The following is a 17841-nucleotide window of genomic DNA, read 5'->3' as shown; positions in this document are numbered from 1 at the left end:
TGAACAGTTTCGGCAAATAAAATTATTTTTTAAATCTCTTAGTTATTAATTTTTGAAATATTATTAAATTAGTATTATTTTATTTTGAATAAACTTATATGAATTGAAGTAATTATTTTATAATAGAATAAAAGGTCATAATGATTTTAAATAGATAATTGTTCAAACTGAAACTGGTTTAGTAAATAGATTTATTTTTAAATCTCCTACTTATTAATTTTTAAAATATTAATAAATTAGTTCTCTTTTATTTCGAATAGGCTTGTACAGTGAAAAACAATTATTTTATGACAAAACAAAAGTTCATAACATTTGAAATAGATAACTGTTCAAATGGTCATAATTATTTGATTGATTCAATAAACTGACTTTAAATCTCAACTTATCAATTTTTGAAATATTATTAAAGTAATATTATTTTATTTCGAATAAGCTTTTATGAACTAAAACAATCATTTTATGATAAAAAAAGATCATATTTATTTTAAATAGATAATTGTTCAAATAGCCATAATAATTTGAACTTGTTTGGTAAATAGATTTATTTTTTAAATTTTTTGTTTATTAATTTTTTGAATGTTAATAAATTATTATTATTATATTTCGAATAAGCATGTATGAACAAAATGATTTAAGATAGATAATTGTTCTAATAGTCTTAACTATTTGAATTGGTTCAACAAACACATTTTTTTTAAATTTCTTACTTATTAATTTTTATTAACTATTTGAACTGGTTCAACAAGCACTTTTTTTTTAAAATCTTTTACTTATTAATTTTTAGAATATTAATAATTTAGCAATATTTTAGTCTAAATAAGCTTGTATGAACAGAAACAATTATTTTATGATAAAACAAAGATAATAATGATTTGAGATAGATAATTATTCAAATAGTTATAACTATTTCAATTGGTTCGATAAACAAATTTAGTTTTTAAATCTCTTATTAATTTTTGAAATATTAATAAATTAGTATTATTTTATTTTGAATAATTTTGTATGAATAGAAACAATTATTTTATGACAAAACAAAATGTTATAACGATTTGAAATAGCTAATCGTTCAAATAGTCATAATAATTTGAACTTGTTCGATAAATCATTTTATTTTTTAAATCTTTTACTTTTTAATTGTCTTAATATTAATAAATTTATATTATTTTATTCGAAATAAGCTTGTATGAATAGAAAAAATTATTTTATGACAAAAATAAAAGATTATAGCAACTTCAAATAGATAATTGTTCAAATATTCAGAATTATTTAAACTTGTTCGGTAAACAAATTCATTTTTTAAATCCTTTAATTATTAATTTTAGAATATTAATAATTTGGTATTATTTTATTTTGAATAAACTTACATGAATTGAAACAATTCTTTTCTAACAAAACAAAAGGTCATACCGATTTGAAATAGATAATTATTCAAATAGTCATGGTTATTTAATTTAGTTAAGCAAACATATTTATTTTTAAAATTTTTTACTTATTAATTATCGAAATATTAATAAATTAGTATTATTTTAATTCGAATAAGTCTATATGAATAGAAACAATTGTTTTATAACAAAACAAAAAGTTATAATGATTTGAGATAAATAATTTGTCAAATAGTCATAATTATTTAAACTAGTTTGATAAATAGATTTATTTTTTAAATCTGTTATTAATTTTTGAAATATTAATAGATTAGTATTACTTTATTCCAAACAAACTTATATGAACAAAAACATTTATTTTATGACAAAACAAAATGTTATAACGATTTGAAATAGATAATTGTTCAAATAGTCATAATTATTTGAACTGGTTAGGCAAACAAAATTATTTTTTTAAATCACTTATTAATTTTTGAAATATTAATAAACTTGTTTTATTTTATTTCGAATAAGCTAGTATGAATTGAAAAAAATGTTTTATGATAAAACAAAAAGGTCATAACATTTGGAAATAAATAATTGTTCATATAGTCCTAAATATTTGAACTGGTTGGCAAACAAATTTAATTTTAATTCTCTTAGTTATTAATTTTTGGAATATTATTACTTTAGTATTATTTTATTCCAAATCAGCTTGTATGAAGATAAATAATTATTTTATGACAAAACAAAAGGTTATAACAATTTGAAGTATACAATTATTCTGTTGTTCAAATAGTCATAACTATTTGAGCTAGTTTGGTAAACAAATTTATTTTTGAAATCTCTTATTAATTTTTTATAGATCAATAAATTAGTATTATTTTATTCTGAATAAGCTGAAATGATCAAAAATATTTGTTATATGACCAAACAAAATGTAATAACGATTCAAAATTGATAATTGTTGAAATGGCCATAATTATTTGAAATGATTCAGTAAACAAATTCATATTTTAAGCCACTTATTAATTTTTGAAATGTTAATAATCTGTATTATTTTATTTTGAATAAAATTATATAAACTGAAATGATTGTTTTATGACAAAACAAAAGATCATAATGATTAGAAATAGATAATTATTCACTTCGTCTTTAACTCTTTGAACTGCTTCAGTAAATAGATTTATTTTTTAAATCTCTTTGTTATTAATTTTTAAAATATTATTAAGTTAGTATTATTTTATTTTTAATAAGCTTGTATGAATTGAAATAATTATTTTATAATAAAGCAAAAGGTTATAACGATTTGAAATAGGTAATTCTTCAAATAGCAACGGTTCGGTAAACAGAGTTATTTTTTAAATCTCTACTTATTAATTTTTAAAATATTAGTAAATTAGTATTATTTTATTTTGAATAGGCTTGTGTGATGAAAATTTTGTTTTATGACAAAACCAAAGTTCATAACAATTTGAATTAGATAATTGTTGAAATGACCATAATTATTTGAACTAATTTGGTAAACAGACTCACTTTTTAAATCACTTATTAATTTTTAAAATATTAAAATACTATTATTATTTTATTTTAAATAAGCTTTTATGAACTGAAACAATTGTTTTATGACAAAATAAAAGGTCATAATGATTTTAAATATACAAATGTTCAAATAGTCATAACTATTTGAATTTGTTCAAAAAATAGATTTATTTTTAAAATTTTCTTGTTTATTAATTTTTAAAATATTAATAAATTAGTATTTTTTTTATTTTGCATAAGCTTTTATGAACTGAAACAATATTTTTATAACAAAACAAAGGTCATAACAATTTTAAATAAGTAATTGTTCAAATAGTCATAAGAATTTAAGTTTGTTCGACAAACAGATTTATTTTTTTTAATTCTCTTGCTTATTGATTTTTTAATGTTAATATATTGGGATTATTTTATTCCAAATAAGCTTGTATGATATGAAACAAATATTTTATGACCAAACACAAGATCAGAACAATTTGAAATAGATAATTATTTTAATAGTTTTAACTATTTGAACAGGTTAGACAAACATAGTTATTTTTTAAATCTCTTACTTGTTAATAATTTTATTATTATTAAATTAGTATTATTTTTAACCGAATAAGCTTCTACGATCAGAAATGATTGTTTTATGACAAAACAAAGATTATAATGATTTGATATTGATAATTGTTCAAATAGTCATAACTATTCGAACTGGTTTGGTAAACAAATTTATTTTTTAAATATCTTACATATTAATTTTTAAAATATTAATAAATTAGTATTATTATTTTTTAATAAGTTTGTGTGATAAAAAACAATTGCTTTATAACAAAACAAATGGTCATAACGATTTGAAATAGATTATTGTTCAAATGGCCATAATTATTTTAACTAATTCAGTAAACAAATTTATTTTTTAAGTCTTTTACTTATTAATTTTAAAAATATTAATATATTAGTGTTATTTTATTTCGTATAAGCTTGTATTAACTGAAACAATTGCTTTATGACAAAACAAAAGGTCATAACAATTTTAAACAGATAATTGTTCAAATAGTAATAACTATTTGAACTTGTTCGATAAATATATTTATTTTTTTGAAATCTTTTTCTTATTAATTTTTCTACTGTAAATAAATTAGTATTAATTTATTCCGAATAAGCTTGTATGAACTAAAACAATTATTTTATGACTAAACAATAGGTTAAAACGATTTGAAATAGATAATTGTTCTAATAATCTTAATCATTTGAATTGGTTTGGTAAAGAAATTTATTTTTTAAATCTCTTACTTATTAATTTTTGAAATATTATTAAATTTGTATTATTTTAATCCAAATAAGCATGTACAAACAAAAAAATTATTTTATGACAAAGCAAAAGGTCATAATGATTTGAAATTGATAATCGTTCATATGGTCTTAACTATTTGAACTACTTTGGCAATTATATTTACTTTTTAATTTTCTTGGTTATTAAGTTTGGGAATAATATTAAATTAGTATTATTTTATTTCGAATAAAATAGTATGAACAAAACCAATTGTTTGATAGAAAACAAAAAGTTATAATGATTTGTAATAGATAATTATTCACATAGTCAAAACTATTTGAAATAGTTTGGTAAATAGATTTACTTTTTAAATCTCTTATGAATAATTTTCTAAATACTAATAAATTAGTATTATTTTATTTTGAACAAACTTATATAAACAAAAGCAATTGTTTTATGACAAAACAAGAAGTAATAACAATTTGAAATAGATAATTATTCACATAGTTACAATTATTTGAACTGATTCAGAAAATAGAATTATTTTCTAAATCTCTTGCTTATAAATTTTTAAAATATTAATAAATTAATTTCATTCTATTCCGAATAAACTTGTATGAGCTGAAATAATTGTTTTATGACAAAACAAAAGGTCATAACAATTTGAAATAGATAATTGTTCATATAATCCTAATCGTTTGAATTGATCTACACATGAATTTATTTTTTAGATCTTTTAGTTATGAATTTTTAGAATATTATTAAATTAGTATTATGTTATTGTGAATAAACTTGTATGAACAAAAATAATTATTTTATGGCGGAATAAAAGCTTATAACAATTTGATATAGATAATTGTTCAAATAGTCATAACTATTTGAACTAGTTCGATAAACAGATTTATTTTTTAAATCTCTTACTAATTCCTAAAATAAATTAGAATTATTTTATTTCAAATAAGCCTGTATGCAAAAAAATAATTATTTAATGACAAAACAAAAAGTAATAACAATTTTATTTCGAATAAGCTTGTATGTTGAAAAACAATTGTTTTATGACAAAACGAAAGGTAATAACAAATTGAAATAGATAATTGTTCAAATGGCCATAATTATTTGAACTAATTCAGTAAACTGGTTTATTTTTTAAATCTCTTATTTATTAATTTTTGAAATATTAATAAAGTAGTATTATTTTATTTTTGATAACTTTTATGAATTGAAACAATTGTTTTATGATAAAACAAAAGTTCATAATGATTTTAAATAGATAATTGTTCAATAATCATAATCATTTAAACCTACACAGTAAACAGATTTATTTTTTGAAATCTCTTGCTTATTGATTTTTTGAATGTTAATAAATTAGTATTAATTTTTTTTCTAAATAAGCTTGTATGAACTAAAACAATTATTTTATGACTAAACAAAAAGTTACAATGATTTCATATACATAATTATTCTAATAGTCTTAACCATTTCAACTGATTTGGCAAACACATTTATTTTTTAAATCTTTTATTAATTTTCAAAATTTTATTAAATTAGTATTATTTTTATTTGAATAAGCTTGCATATCAGAAATATTTTTTTATGACAAAACAAAGATCGTAACGATTTGAGATTGATATTTGTTGAAATAGTCGTAACTATTTGAATTAGTTCAGAAAATAGCTTTAGTTTTTAAATCTCTTGATTAATAATTTTTAAAATATTAATAAAGTAGTATTATTTTATCTCAAATAAGTTTTTATGAACTGAAACAATTATTTTATGATAAAACAAATGGTCAAAATGATTTTCAATAGATAATTGTTCAAATCATATCTATTTGAGCTTGTTCAGTAAGCAAATTTTTTTAAATCTCTTGCTTATTAATTTTTTGAATATTAATAAATAAGTATTATTTTATTCCAAATAAGCTTGTATAAAACTAAAATAATTATTTTATGACAAAACAAAAGGTTAGAATGATTTGAAAAAGATAATTATTATAATAGTCTTAACTATTTGAATTGATTTAGCAAATATATTTATTTTTTATCATTAAATTAGTATTATCTTAATCCGAATAAGCTCTTATGAAAAAATCAATTGTTTTATGACAAAATAAAGATCATAACAATTTGAGATAGATAATTATTCAAATAGTCATAACTATTTGAACTAGTTCAGTAAATAGATTTAGTTTTTAAATCTCTTATTAATTTTTAAAATATTAATAAATAAGTATTATTTTATTCTAAATAATTCAGTATGAATAGAAATAATTGTTTTATTACAAAATAAAAAGGTCATAACGATTCGAAATAGATAATTGTTTAAATAAACATGACTATTTAAACCTGTTTTAAATAGATTTTTTTTAGATCTCCTATCTATTAATTTTTAGAATATTAATAAATTAGTATTATTTTATTCTAAATAAACTTGTAAGAATAGAAACAATTATTTTATGGCAAAACAAAAGATCATAACTATTCGGACTTGCTTGATAAATACATTTATTTTTTAAATCTTTTACTTATTAATAAATTAGTATTATTTTATTTTGGATAAGTTTGTATGAATAGAAATAATTGGTTTATGACAAAAGCAAAGGTCATAACTATTTGAAATAAATAGTTATTCAAATAGTTATAATTATTTGAATGTGCTCAAAAAACATATTTATTTTTTAAATTTCTACATAGTAATTTTTGGGATATTAATAAATTTATATTATTTTATTCAAAAGAAGCTTGTATAAACATAAATAATTGTTTAATGACAAAACAAAAGATCAAAATGATTTGAAATAGATAATTGTTCAAATAGTCATAACTATTTAAATTTGTACGGTAAACATATTCGTTTTTTAAATCTCTTACTCATTAATTTTATGAATATTAATATATTTGTATTATTTTATTTTGAATAAGCATATATGAACTGATACAATTATTTTATGACAAAACAAAAGATCATAAAGGTTTGAAATAGATAATTATTCAAATAGTTATGATTATTTGAACTTGATCAATAAACATATATATTTTTACAATTATTTATTTATTAATTGTTGAAATATTAACAAATTAATAGTATTTTAATCAAATAAGCTTGTATGAGCAAAAATAATTGTTTTATGACAAAATAAAAAGTTATAACGATTCAAAATAAATAATTGTTCAACTAGTTGTAACTATTTGAACTTATTCAATAAATAGATTTATTTTTTAAATCTTTACATATTGATTATTTTAATATTAATAAATTTGTATTACTTTATTTGAAATAAGCTTGTATGAAGAGCAAAAATTGTTTTATGACAAAACAAAAGGTTTAACGATTTGAAATAGATTAAAGTTCAAATAGTTATAACTATTTGAAATTGTTCGATAAACAGATTCATTTTTTAAATCTATTACTTATTAACTTTTAGAATTTTAATAAATTAGAATTATATTATTTCAAATAAGCTTGTATGAATAGAAACAATTGTTTTGTGATAAAACAAAAGGTCATAACTATTTGCACTGGTCATAACTATTTGCGATATTATAGATAGTTATTGAAACTATCATAACTATTTGCACTAATCAAGCCAACAGATTTATTTTTTAAATTTGTTACTTATTACTTTTAGAATATTAATAAATTAGCATTACTTTATTCCAAATAAGACTGTATCAAAAGAAACAATTATTTTATGATAAAACAAATGACCATAGTGATTTGAAATAAATAATTGTTCAAATATTTATAACTAATTGAACTGGTTTAATAAACAAATTTAGTTTTTAATTCTTACTTATTAATTTTTCAAATATTAATAAATTAATATTATTTTATTCCAAATAAACTTATTTGAACAAAAACATTTGTTTTATTACAAAACAAAAGGTCATAACGATTTGAAATAGATAATTGTTTAAATAGTCATAATTATTTGAACTTGTTTGAAAAATAGAATTAGTTTTTTAAATCTCTTACTCATTAATTTTTCAAATATTAATAAATTTGTTTATTTTATTCCAAATAAGTTAGTTTGAACTAAAAAAATTGTTTTACAACAAAACAAAAGATCATAATGATTTGAAAGAAAGAATTGTTCATATAGCCTTAACTATTTAAACTAGTTCGGCAAATAAATTTATTTTTTAAATCCCTTAGTTATTAATTTTCAGAATATTATTACATTAGTATTATTTTATTCCGAATAAGCTTGTATGAACAGAAATAATTGTTTTATGATAGAACAAAAGGTTATAACAATTTGAAATATATAATTGTTCAAATAGTCATAATTGTTTAAACTGGTTTGGTAAACGGATTTATTTTTTAAATGTCCTACTTATTAATTATTGAATATTAATAAATTAATATTATTTTATTCCAAATAGGCTTATATGATGAAAAACAATTATTTTATGACAAAGCAAAAGTTCATAACGATTTGAAATAAATAATTATTCATATGGCCATAATTATTTGAATTGATTTGATAAACTAAATTATGTTCTAAATCTCTAACTTGTCAATTTTTTAAATAATAATAAAGTAATATTATTTTATTTTGGATAAGCTTTTATAAAATTGAAACAATTATTTTATGACAAAATAAAAAAAGACATAACAATTTTAAATAGATAATTGTTCAAATGTCATAACTATTTGAATTTGTTCGGTAAACATATTTATTTTTTTTTAATTTCTCACTTATTAATTTTTTTAATGTTAATAAATTAGTATTATTTTATTTTGAATAGGCGTGTATGAACTAAAACAATTATTTTATGACTAAACAAAAGGTCAAAATGATTCAAAATAGATAACTATTCTAATAGTCTTAACTATTTGAACTAGATCAGTAAACACATTTATTTTTTAAATCTATACTTATTAACTTTTAGAATATTATTAATTTAACAATATTTTACTCCAAATAAGCTTGTATGAACATAAAAAAATATTTTAGGACAAAACAAAGATCATAATGATTTGAGATAGATAATTATTCAAATAGTCATAATTATTTAAACTGATTCGGTAAAGAGATTTAGTTTTTAAATGTCTTATTAATTTTTGAAATAGTAATAAATTAGTATTATTTTATTCTGAATAATTTTGTATGAATAGAAACAACTGTTTTATGACAAAACAAAATGTCATAACGATTTAAAATAGATAATAGTTCAAATGGACATGACTATATGAACTTGTTCGATAAACATATTAATTTTTTAAATCTCCAACTTATTAATTTTTAGAATATTAATATATTAGTATTTTTTTATTTCGAATAAACTTTAATGAATAAAAATAATGGCTTTATGATAAAACAAAAGATCATAACGACTTGAAATAAATAATTGTTCAAATGATCATAACTATTTGAACTCACTCAGCAAATAGATTTATGTTTTAAATCTTTTACTTGTTAATTTTGGAATATTAATAAATTAATATTATTTTACTCCGAATAAGCTTGTTTGAATAGAACAAATTAGTTTATGACAAAACAAATGGTCACAATGATTTGAAATAGGTAATTATTCAAATAGTTATAATTATTTGAATGTGTTCGAAAAACAGATTTTTTTTAATTTGTACTTATTAATTTTGTAACATTAATAAATTTATATTATTTTATTCAAAATAAGCTTGCATAAATAGAATCAATTATTTTACGACAAAACAAAAAGGTCATAATGTTTTGAGATAGATAATTTTTTAGATACTCGTAACTATTAGAATTTGTTCAGTAAATCGGTTCATTTTTTAATTCTTTTACTCTTTAATTTTTGAAATATTAATAAATTAATATTATTTTATTTCAAACAAACTTATATGAACTGAAACAATTATTTTATTACAAAACAAAATGTCACAATGATTTGAAAAAAGACAAATATTCAAATAGTCATGGCTATTTGAATTTATTCGATAAACATATTTATTTTTTAAATATTTTACTTATTAATTATCCAAATATTAATAAATTAATATTATTTTAATCCAAATAAGCTTGTATGAACAGAAACAGTTTTTTATGATAAAACAAAAAGTCATAACAATTTAAAATAAATAATTGTTTAAATAATCATAATGATTTGAAATTGTTTGCTAAATAGATTTATTTTTTAAATATTTTACTTATTAATTGTCTTAATATTAATAAATTTATAATATTTTAATTGAAATAAGCCTGTATGTTTAGAATAAATTATTTTATATCAAAATAAAAGTTTATATTGATTTCAAATAGATAATTGTTCAAATAGTCATAATTATTTAAACTTATTTGGTAAACATATTTTTTAAATCTTTTAATTATTAATTTTCAAAATATTAATAACTTAGTATTATTTTATTTTGAATAAGCCTATTTCAACTAAAATTTTTTTTGACAAAACAAAAGGTCATAATGATTTGAAATAGATAATTATTCAAATAGTTATGATTATTTAATCTAGTTTGGTAAATATATTTATTTTTTAAATTTTTACTTATTAATTGTTAAAATATTAGTAAATTAGTATTATTTTAATCTGAATAAGCTTAGATGAATAGAACTATTGTTTTACAACAGAATAAAAAGTCATAACAATTAGAAACAAATAATTGCTTAAATATTCATAACTACAAACTAGTTTGATAAATGATTTATTTTATAAATCTCTTATTAATTTTTAAAATATTAATAGATTAATATTATTTTATTTTGAACAAATTTATATGATAAAACCATTTATTTTATGACAAAACAAAAGGTCATAACAATTTGAAATAGATAATTGTTCAAATAATCATAGTTATGTAAACTGGTTAGGTAAACAAACTTATTTTTTAAATCTTTTACTTATTAATTTTTGAAATATTAATCAATTCATTTTATTTTATTCCAAATAAGTTAGTATGAATTGAAAAAACTATTTTATGACAAATGAAAAGGTCATAACAATTTAAAATAGATAATTGTTCATATAGTTTTAACTATTTGAACTGGTTTGACAAACAAATTTATTTTTTAAACCTTTTAATTATTAATTTTTGAATTTTTATTAGATTAATATTATTTTATTTTGAATAAACTTGTCTGAACAAAAATAATTATTTTATGATAGAACAAAAGGTTATAATGATTCGTAGTATACAGTTGTTCAAATAATCATAATTGTTTGAACTAGTTTAGTAAGCAGGTTTATTTTTAAATCACTTATTAATTTTTGAAAGGTTAAAAAATTAGTATTATTTTTTTCTAAATAAGCTTGTATGATTAAAAATAAAAGTTATATGACCAAATAAAAGGTAATAACGATTTGAAATAGATAATTATTGAAATAGTTATAATTATTTGAACTAATTCGATAAACAAATTCACTTTTTAAATCACTTAGTAATTTTTAAAATATTAATAAATTAGTATTATTTTATTTCGAATAAGTTTGTATGAACTAAAACAATTGTTTTATAATAAAACAAAATGTCATAACAATTTTAAATAACTATTGTTCAAATAGTCATAACTATTTCAATTTGTTAAGTAAACAATTTTATTTTTTTTAAACTCTTGCTCATTAATTTTTGAAATATTAAGGAATTAGCATTATTTTATTTTGGATTAGCTTTAATGAACTGAAACAATTATTTTATGTTAAAACAAAAGGTCATAATGATTTTAAATAAATAATTGTTCAAATAGTCATAACTATTTGAACTTGTTTAGTATATAGATTTTTTTTCAAATATTTTGCTTATTAATTTTTCAAATATTAATAAATTTGGATTATTTTATGATGAATAAGCTTGTAAGATCTGAAACAAATATTTTATGACAAAACAAAATGTCATAATGATTTGAAATACATAACTATTCTTATAGTTTTAACTATTTAAACTAGTTCGGCAAACATATTTCTTTTTTAAATCTCTTACTTATTAATTTTTGAAATATTATTAAATTAATATTATTTTCAACTGAATAAGCTTCTATGATGAGAAACAATTATTTTATGACAAAACAAAGATTTTAACGATTTGAGATTGATAATTGCTTAAATAGTCATAACTATTTAAACTAGTTCGGTAAACAATTTTTTTTTAAATATGTTATATATTAATTTTTGAAATATTAATAAATTAATATTATTTTATTTTCAATAAGCTTGTATGATCAAAAACAATTATTTTATGATAAAACAAAAGATCATAATGATTTGAAATAGATAATCATTCAAATGGCCATAATTATTTTAATTGATTCAGTAAATAGATTTATTTTTAAATTTTTTAATTAATAATTTAGGAAATATTAATAAATCAGTATTATTTTATTCCATCTAAGCTTGTATTAACTAAAACAATTGTCTTATGACAAATCAAAAGGTTATAACAATTTTAAATAAACTATTATTCAAATAATAATAACTATATGAACTTGTTTGCTAAACAGATTTATTTTTTTAAAATCTCTTTCTTGTTAATTTTTCGAATGTTAATAGATTAGTATTAATTTATTCTAAATAAGCTTATATGAACTAAAACATTTGTTTTATAACTAGAGAAAAAGTTAGAACAATTTGAAATAGATAAATTATTCTAATAGTCTTAACCATTTGAACTAATTCGGTAAACAAATTTATTTTTTAAATCTCTTACTTATGAATTTTTAAAATATTATTAAATTAGAATTATTTTAATCCATATAAGCTTGTATGACCAAAATAATTGTTTTACAGCAAAAGAAAAACTCATAACGATTTAGAATAGATAATCATTGATATAGTCTTAACTATTTGAACTGGTTCGATAATTAGATTTATTTTTTAATTTTCTTGGTTATTAAGTTTTGGAATATTATTAAATTAGTATTATTTTATTCTGAATAAAATAGTATGAACAGAACCAATTGTTTGATGACAAAATAAAACGTTATAATGATTTGAAATGGATAATTATTCAAATAGTCAAAACTATTTGAAATTGTTTAGTAAGTAGATTTACTTTTTAAATCTTCTACTGATTAATTTTTTAAATATTAATATATTAGTATTATTTTATTTTGAACAAACTTATATTAACAAAAATAATTGTTTTATGACAAAACAAAAAATAATAATGATTTAAAATAGATAATTGTTCAAATAGTTATAATTATTTGAACCGGTTCAGTAAACAGAATTATTTTTCAAATCTCTTATTAATTTTTGAAATATTAATAAATTCATTTTATTTTATTCCGAATAAGCTAGTATGAATTGAAAAAATTGTTTTATGATAAAACAAAAGGTTATAGCAATTTCAAATAGCTAATTGTTCATAGTCTTAACTATTTGAACTAGTTTGAGAAACAAATTTATTTTTTAAATCTCGTAGTTATTAATTTTTAGAATATTACTAGATTAGTATTATTTTATTTCGAATAAGCTCGTATGAATAGAAATAATTGATTTACAACATAATAAAATGTTATAACGATTTGAAGTATACAATTAGTCAAATAATTACAACTATTTGAACTGTTTCGATAAATAGATTTATTTTTTAAATTTCTTATTAATTTTTGAAAGATTAATAAATTAGTATTATTTTATTTCAAATAACCTTGTATAATCAAAAACAATTGTTATATGACCAAACAAAAGGTAATAACAATTTGAAATAGATAATTGTTAAAATGACCATAATAATTTGAACTGATTCGGTAAATAGATTCACTTTTTAAATCACTCACTTATTAATTTTTGAAATATTAATAAATTAGTATTATTTTATTTCAAATAAGCTTGTATGAACTGAAACAACTGTTTTATGATAGAATAAAAGGTCATTATGATTTTAAATAGATAATTATTCAAATAGTCATAACTATTTGAATTTGTTTGGTAAACAAATTTATATTTTTAAACTCTTGCTTATTAATTTTGGAAATATTAAGAAATTAGTATTATTTTATTTTGGATAAGCTTTTATGAACCTAAACAATTGTTTTATGTCAAAACAAAAGGTCATAATGATTTTAAATAAATAATTATTCAAATAATCATAACTATTTGAATTTGTTCGATAAACAGATTTATTTTTTAAATCCCCTACTTATTAATTTTTAAAATATTAATAAGTTAATATTATTTTATTTCAAATAGGTTTGTATGATGAAAAAAAATTGTTTTATGATAAAAGAAAAGTTCGCAATGATTTGAAATAAACAATTGTTCAAATGGTTATAATTATTTGAATCAATTCGATAAACTAATTTATTTTTTAAATCTCTAACTTATCAATTTTTAAAATATTAATAAGATAATATTATTTGATTTTAGATAAACTATTATGAACTAAAACAATTATTTTATGATAAAACAAAATGTCATATTTATTTTAAATAAATAATTGTTCAAATAATCATAACTATTTGAACTTGTTCAGTAAGCAAATTTATTTTTTAAAATTTGTTGCTTATTAATTTTCTAAATGTTAATAAATTTGCATTATTTTATTTCAAATAAAAATGTATAAACTAAAAAAATTATTTTATGACTAAACCAAAGGTTTGAATGATTTGAAATAGATAATTGTTCTAAAAGTGTTAATTATTTGAACTACTTTGACAAATGCAATTATTTTTTAAATCTCTTACTTATTAATTTTTAGAATATTATTAATTTAGAAATATTTTACTCTGAATAGGTTGTATAAATAGAAACAATTATTTTTATGATAAAACAAAGTTCATAATGATTTGAGATAGATAATTATTTAAATAATCTCAACTATTTGAACTAGTTCGATAAAAAGATTTAGTTTTTAAATTTCTTATTAATTTTTGAAATATTAATAAATTATTATTATTTTATTTTAAATAATTTTGTATGAATAGAAACAATTGTTTTACAACAAAACAAAATGTTATAATGATTTGAAATAGATAATAGTTCAAATGGACATGACTATTTAAACTTACTCAATGAATAGAATTATTTTTTAAATCTCTAACTTATTAATTTTTTAGAATATTAACAAATTAGAATTATTTTATTTCGAATAAACTTGTATGAATAGAAAATATTGTTTTATGACAAAATAAAATATCATAACAACTTGCAATAAATAATTGTTCAAATATTCGTAAATATTTGAACTCGCATGGTAAATAAATTTATTTTTTAAATCTTTTATTTATTAATTTTTATAATTTTAATAAATTAGAATTATTTTATTTCGAATAAGCTTTTATGAACAAAAACAATTGGTTTATGACAAAACAAAAGGTCATAATAATTTGAAATAGATAATTATTCAAATAGTCATAACTATTTAAACATATTCAAAAAAAATATTTATTTTTTAAATTTTTACTTATTAGTTTTTGAAATATTTATCAATTTATATTATTTTATTCAAAATAAGCTTGCATGAACAGAACCAATTTTTTATGACAAAACAAAATATCATAATGTTTTGAAATAGATAATTATTCAGATAATCATAACTATTTGAACTTGTTTGGTAAACAAACTCATTTCTTATTTCTCTTACTCATTAATTTTTTGAATATTAATAAAATAGCATTATTTTATTTCTAATAAGCTTATATGAACTGAAACAATTGTTTTATTACAAAACTAAAGGTCACAATAATTTGAAATAAATAATTATTAGATAGTCTTGACTACAGAAAACATATTTATTTTTTAAATCTTTTACCTATCAATTATCAAAATATTAATAAATTAATATTATTTTAATTTGAATATGCTTGTATGAACAGAAACAATTATTTTATGACACAACAAAAAGTCATAACAATTTGAAATAAATAATTGCTCAAATAGTCATAAAGATTTGAACTTGTTCAATAAATAGATTTATTTTTTAAATCTTTTACTTATTAATTGTCTTAATATTAATAAATTTGTATTATGCTATTCCAAATAAGTTTGTATAAACACAAAATATCATGTTATGACAAAACAAAAGGTTGCAACAATTTCAAATAGATCATTATTGAAATAGTCATAATTATTTAAATTTATTAGGCAAACAAATTCATTTTTTAAATATCTTAATTATTAATTTTCATAATATTAATAACTTATTATTATTATTTTATTTTGAATAAGCTTATATGAACAAAAATAAATTTTTTATGATAAAACTAAAGGTCATAACGATTTGAAATAGATAATTATTCAAATAGTCATGACTATTTAATCTAGTTCAATAAACATATTTATTTTTTAAATTTTTTACTTATTAATTATTGAAATATTAAAAATTAGTATTATTTTAATCTGAATAAGCTTGTATGAATAGAAATAATTATTTTATAAAAGAACAAAATGTCATAACGATTTGAAATAAATAACTGTTCAAATAGTCATAACTATTTGAACTCGTTTAATAAATAGATTTATTTTTTAAATCTCCTATTAATTTTTGAAATATTAATAGATTAGTATTATTTTATTCCAAACAAACTTATATGAATAAAAACATTTGTTTTATGACAAAACAAAAGGTCATAATGATTTGAAATAGATAATTGTTCAAATTATCATAATTTTTTGAACTAGTTAAGTAAACATAATTATTTTTAAATCTCTTATTAATTTTTGAAATATTAATAAATTCATTTTATTTTATTCCAAATATACTAGTATGAATTCAAACAAACTCATTTTATGATAAAACAAAAGGTCATAACGATTTAAAATAGATAAGTGTTCATATATTCTTAAATATTTGAACTGGTTTGGCAAACAAATTTATTTTTTAATTCTCTTACTCGTTAATTTTTGGAATATTATTATATTAGTATTATTTTATTCCGAATAAGCTTATATGGACAAAAATAATTGTTTTATGATAGAGCAAAAAGTTATAATGATTTGAAGTTAACAATTGTTCCAATAGTCATATATTTGAACTAGTTTGGCAAACAGATTTATTTTTTAAATCTCTTACTTATTAATTTTTAAAAGATTAATAAATTAGTATTATTTTATTATGAATAAGCTTGAATGATCAAAAATAGATGTTATATAACCAAATAAAAGGTTATAATTTTTGATAAATAGATAATTGTTCATATAATCTTAATTGTTTAAACTGGTTCGACAAATAGATCTATTTTTTAAATCTCTTATCGAAATATTATTAAATTAGTATTATTTTATTCTGAATAAGCTTATATGAACTAAAACAATTATTTTATGTCAAATAAAAAGTTTATAATGATTTAAAATAGATAATTGTTCAAATAGGAATTGATTCAGTAAACAGATTTATTTTTTAAATCTTCTTCTTATTAATTTTTTAATATTAATAAATTAATATTATTTTATTTCAAATAGGCTTGTATAATGAAAAACAATTGTTTAATGGCAAAACAAAAGTTCTTAATGATTTGAAATAGATAATTGTTCAAATAACCATAATTATTTAAATCGATTTGACAAACTGACTTATTTTTTAAATCTTAAACTTATAAATTTTTGAAATATTAATAAAGTAATATTATTTTATTTTGGATAGACTTTTATGAACTGAAATAATTATTTTATAATAAAACAAAAGGTCATATTTATTCTAAATATATAATTGCTCAAATAGTCATGACTATTTAAACTTGTTCGGTAAACAAATTTATTTTTCTAAATTTGTTGCTTATTAATTTTTTGAATGTTAATAAATTAG

This window comes from Durio zibethinus, chromosome 6, assembly GCF_047325235.1.
Source record: "Durio zibethinus cultivar Kanyao isolate XHJ-2024 chromosome 6, ASM4732523v1, whole genome shotgun sequence".
In the NCBI taxonomy this organism is placed as follows: domain Eukaryota; kingdom Viridiplantae; phylum Streptophyta; class Magnoliopsida; order Malvales; family Malvaceae; genus Durio; species Durio zibethinus.
The sequence above is the reverse complement of the archived record's forward strand: the minus strand, read 5'-3'. Positions refer to the sequence as shown.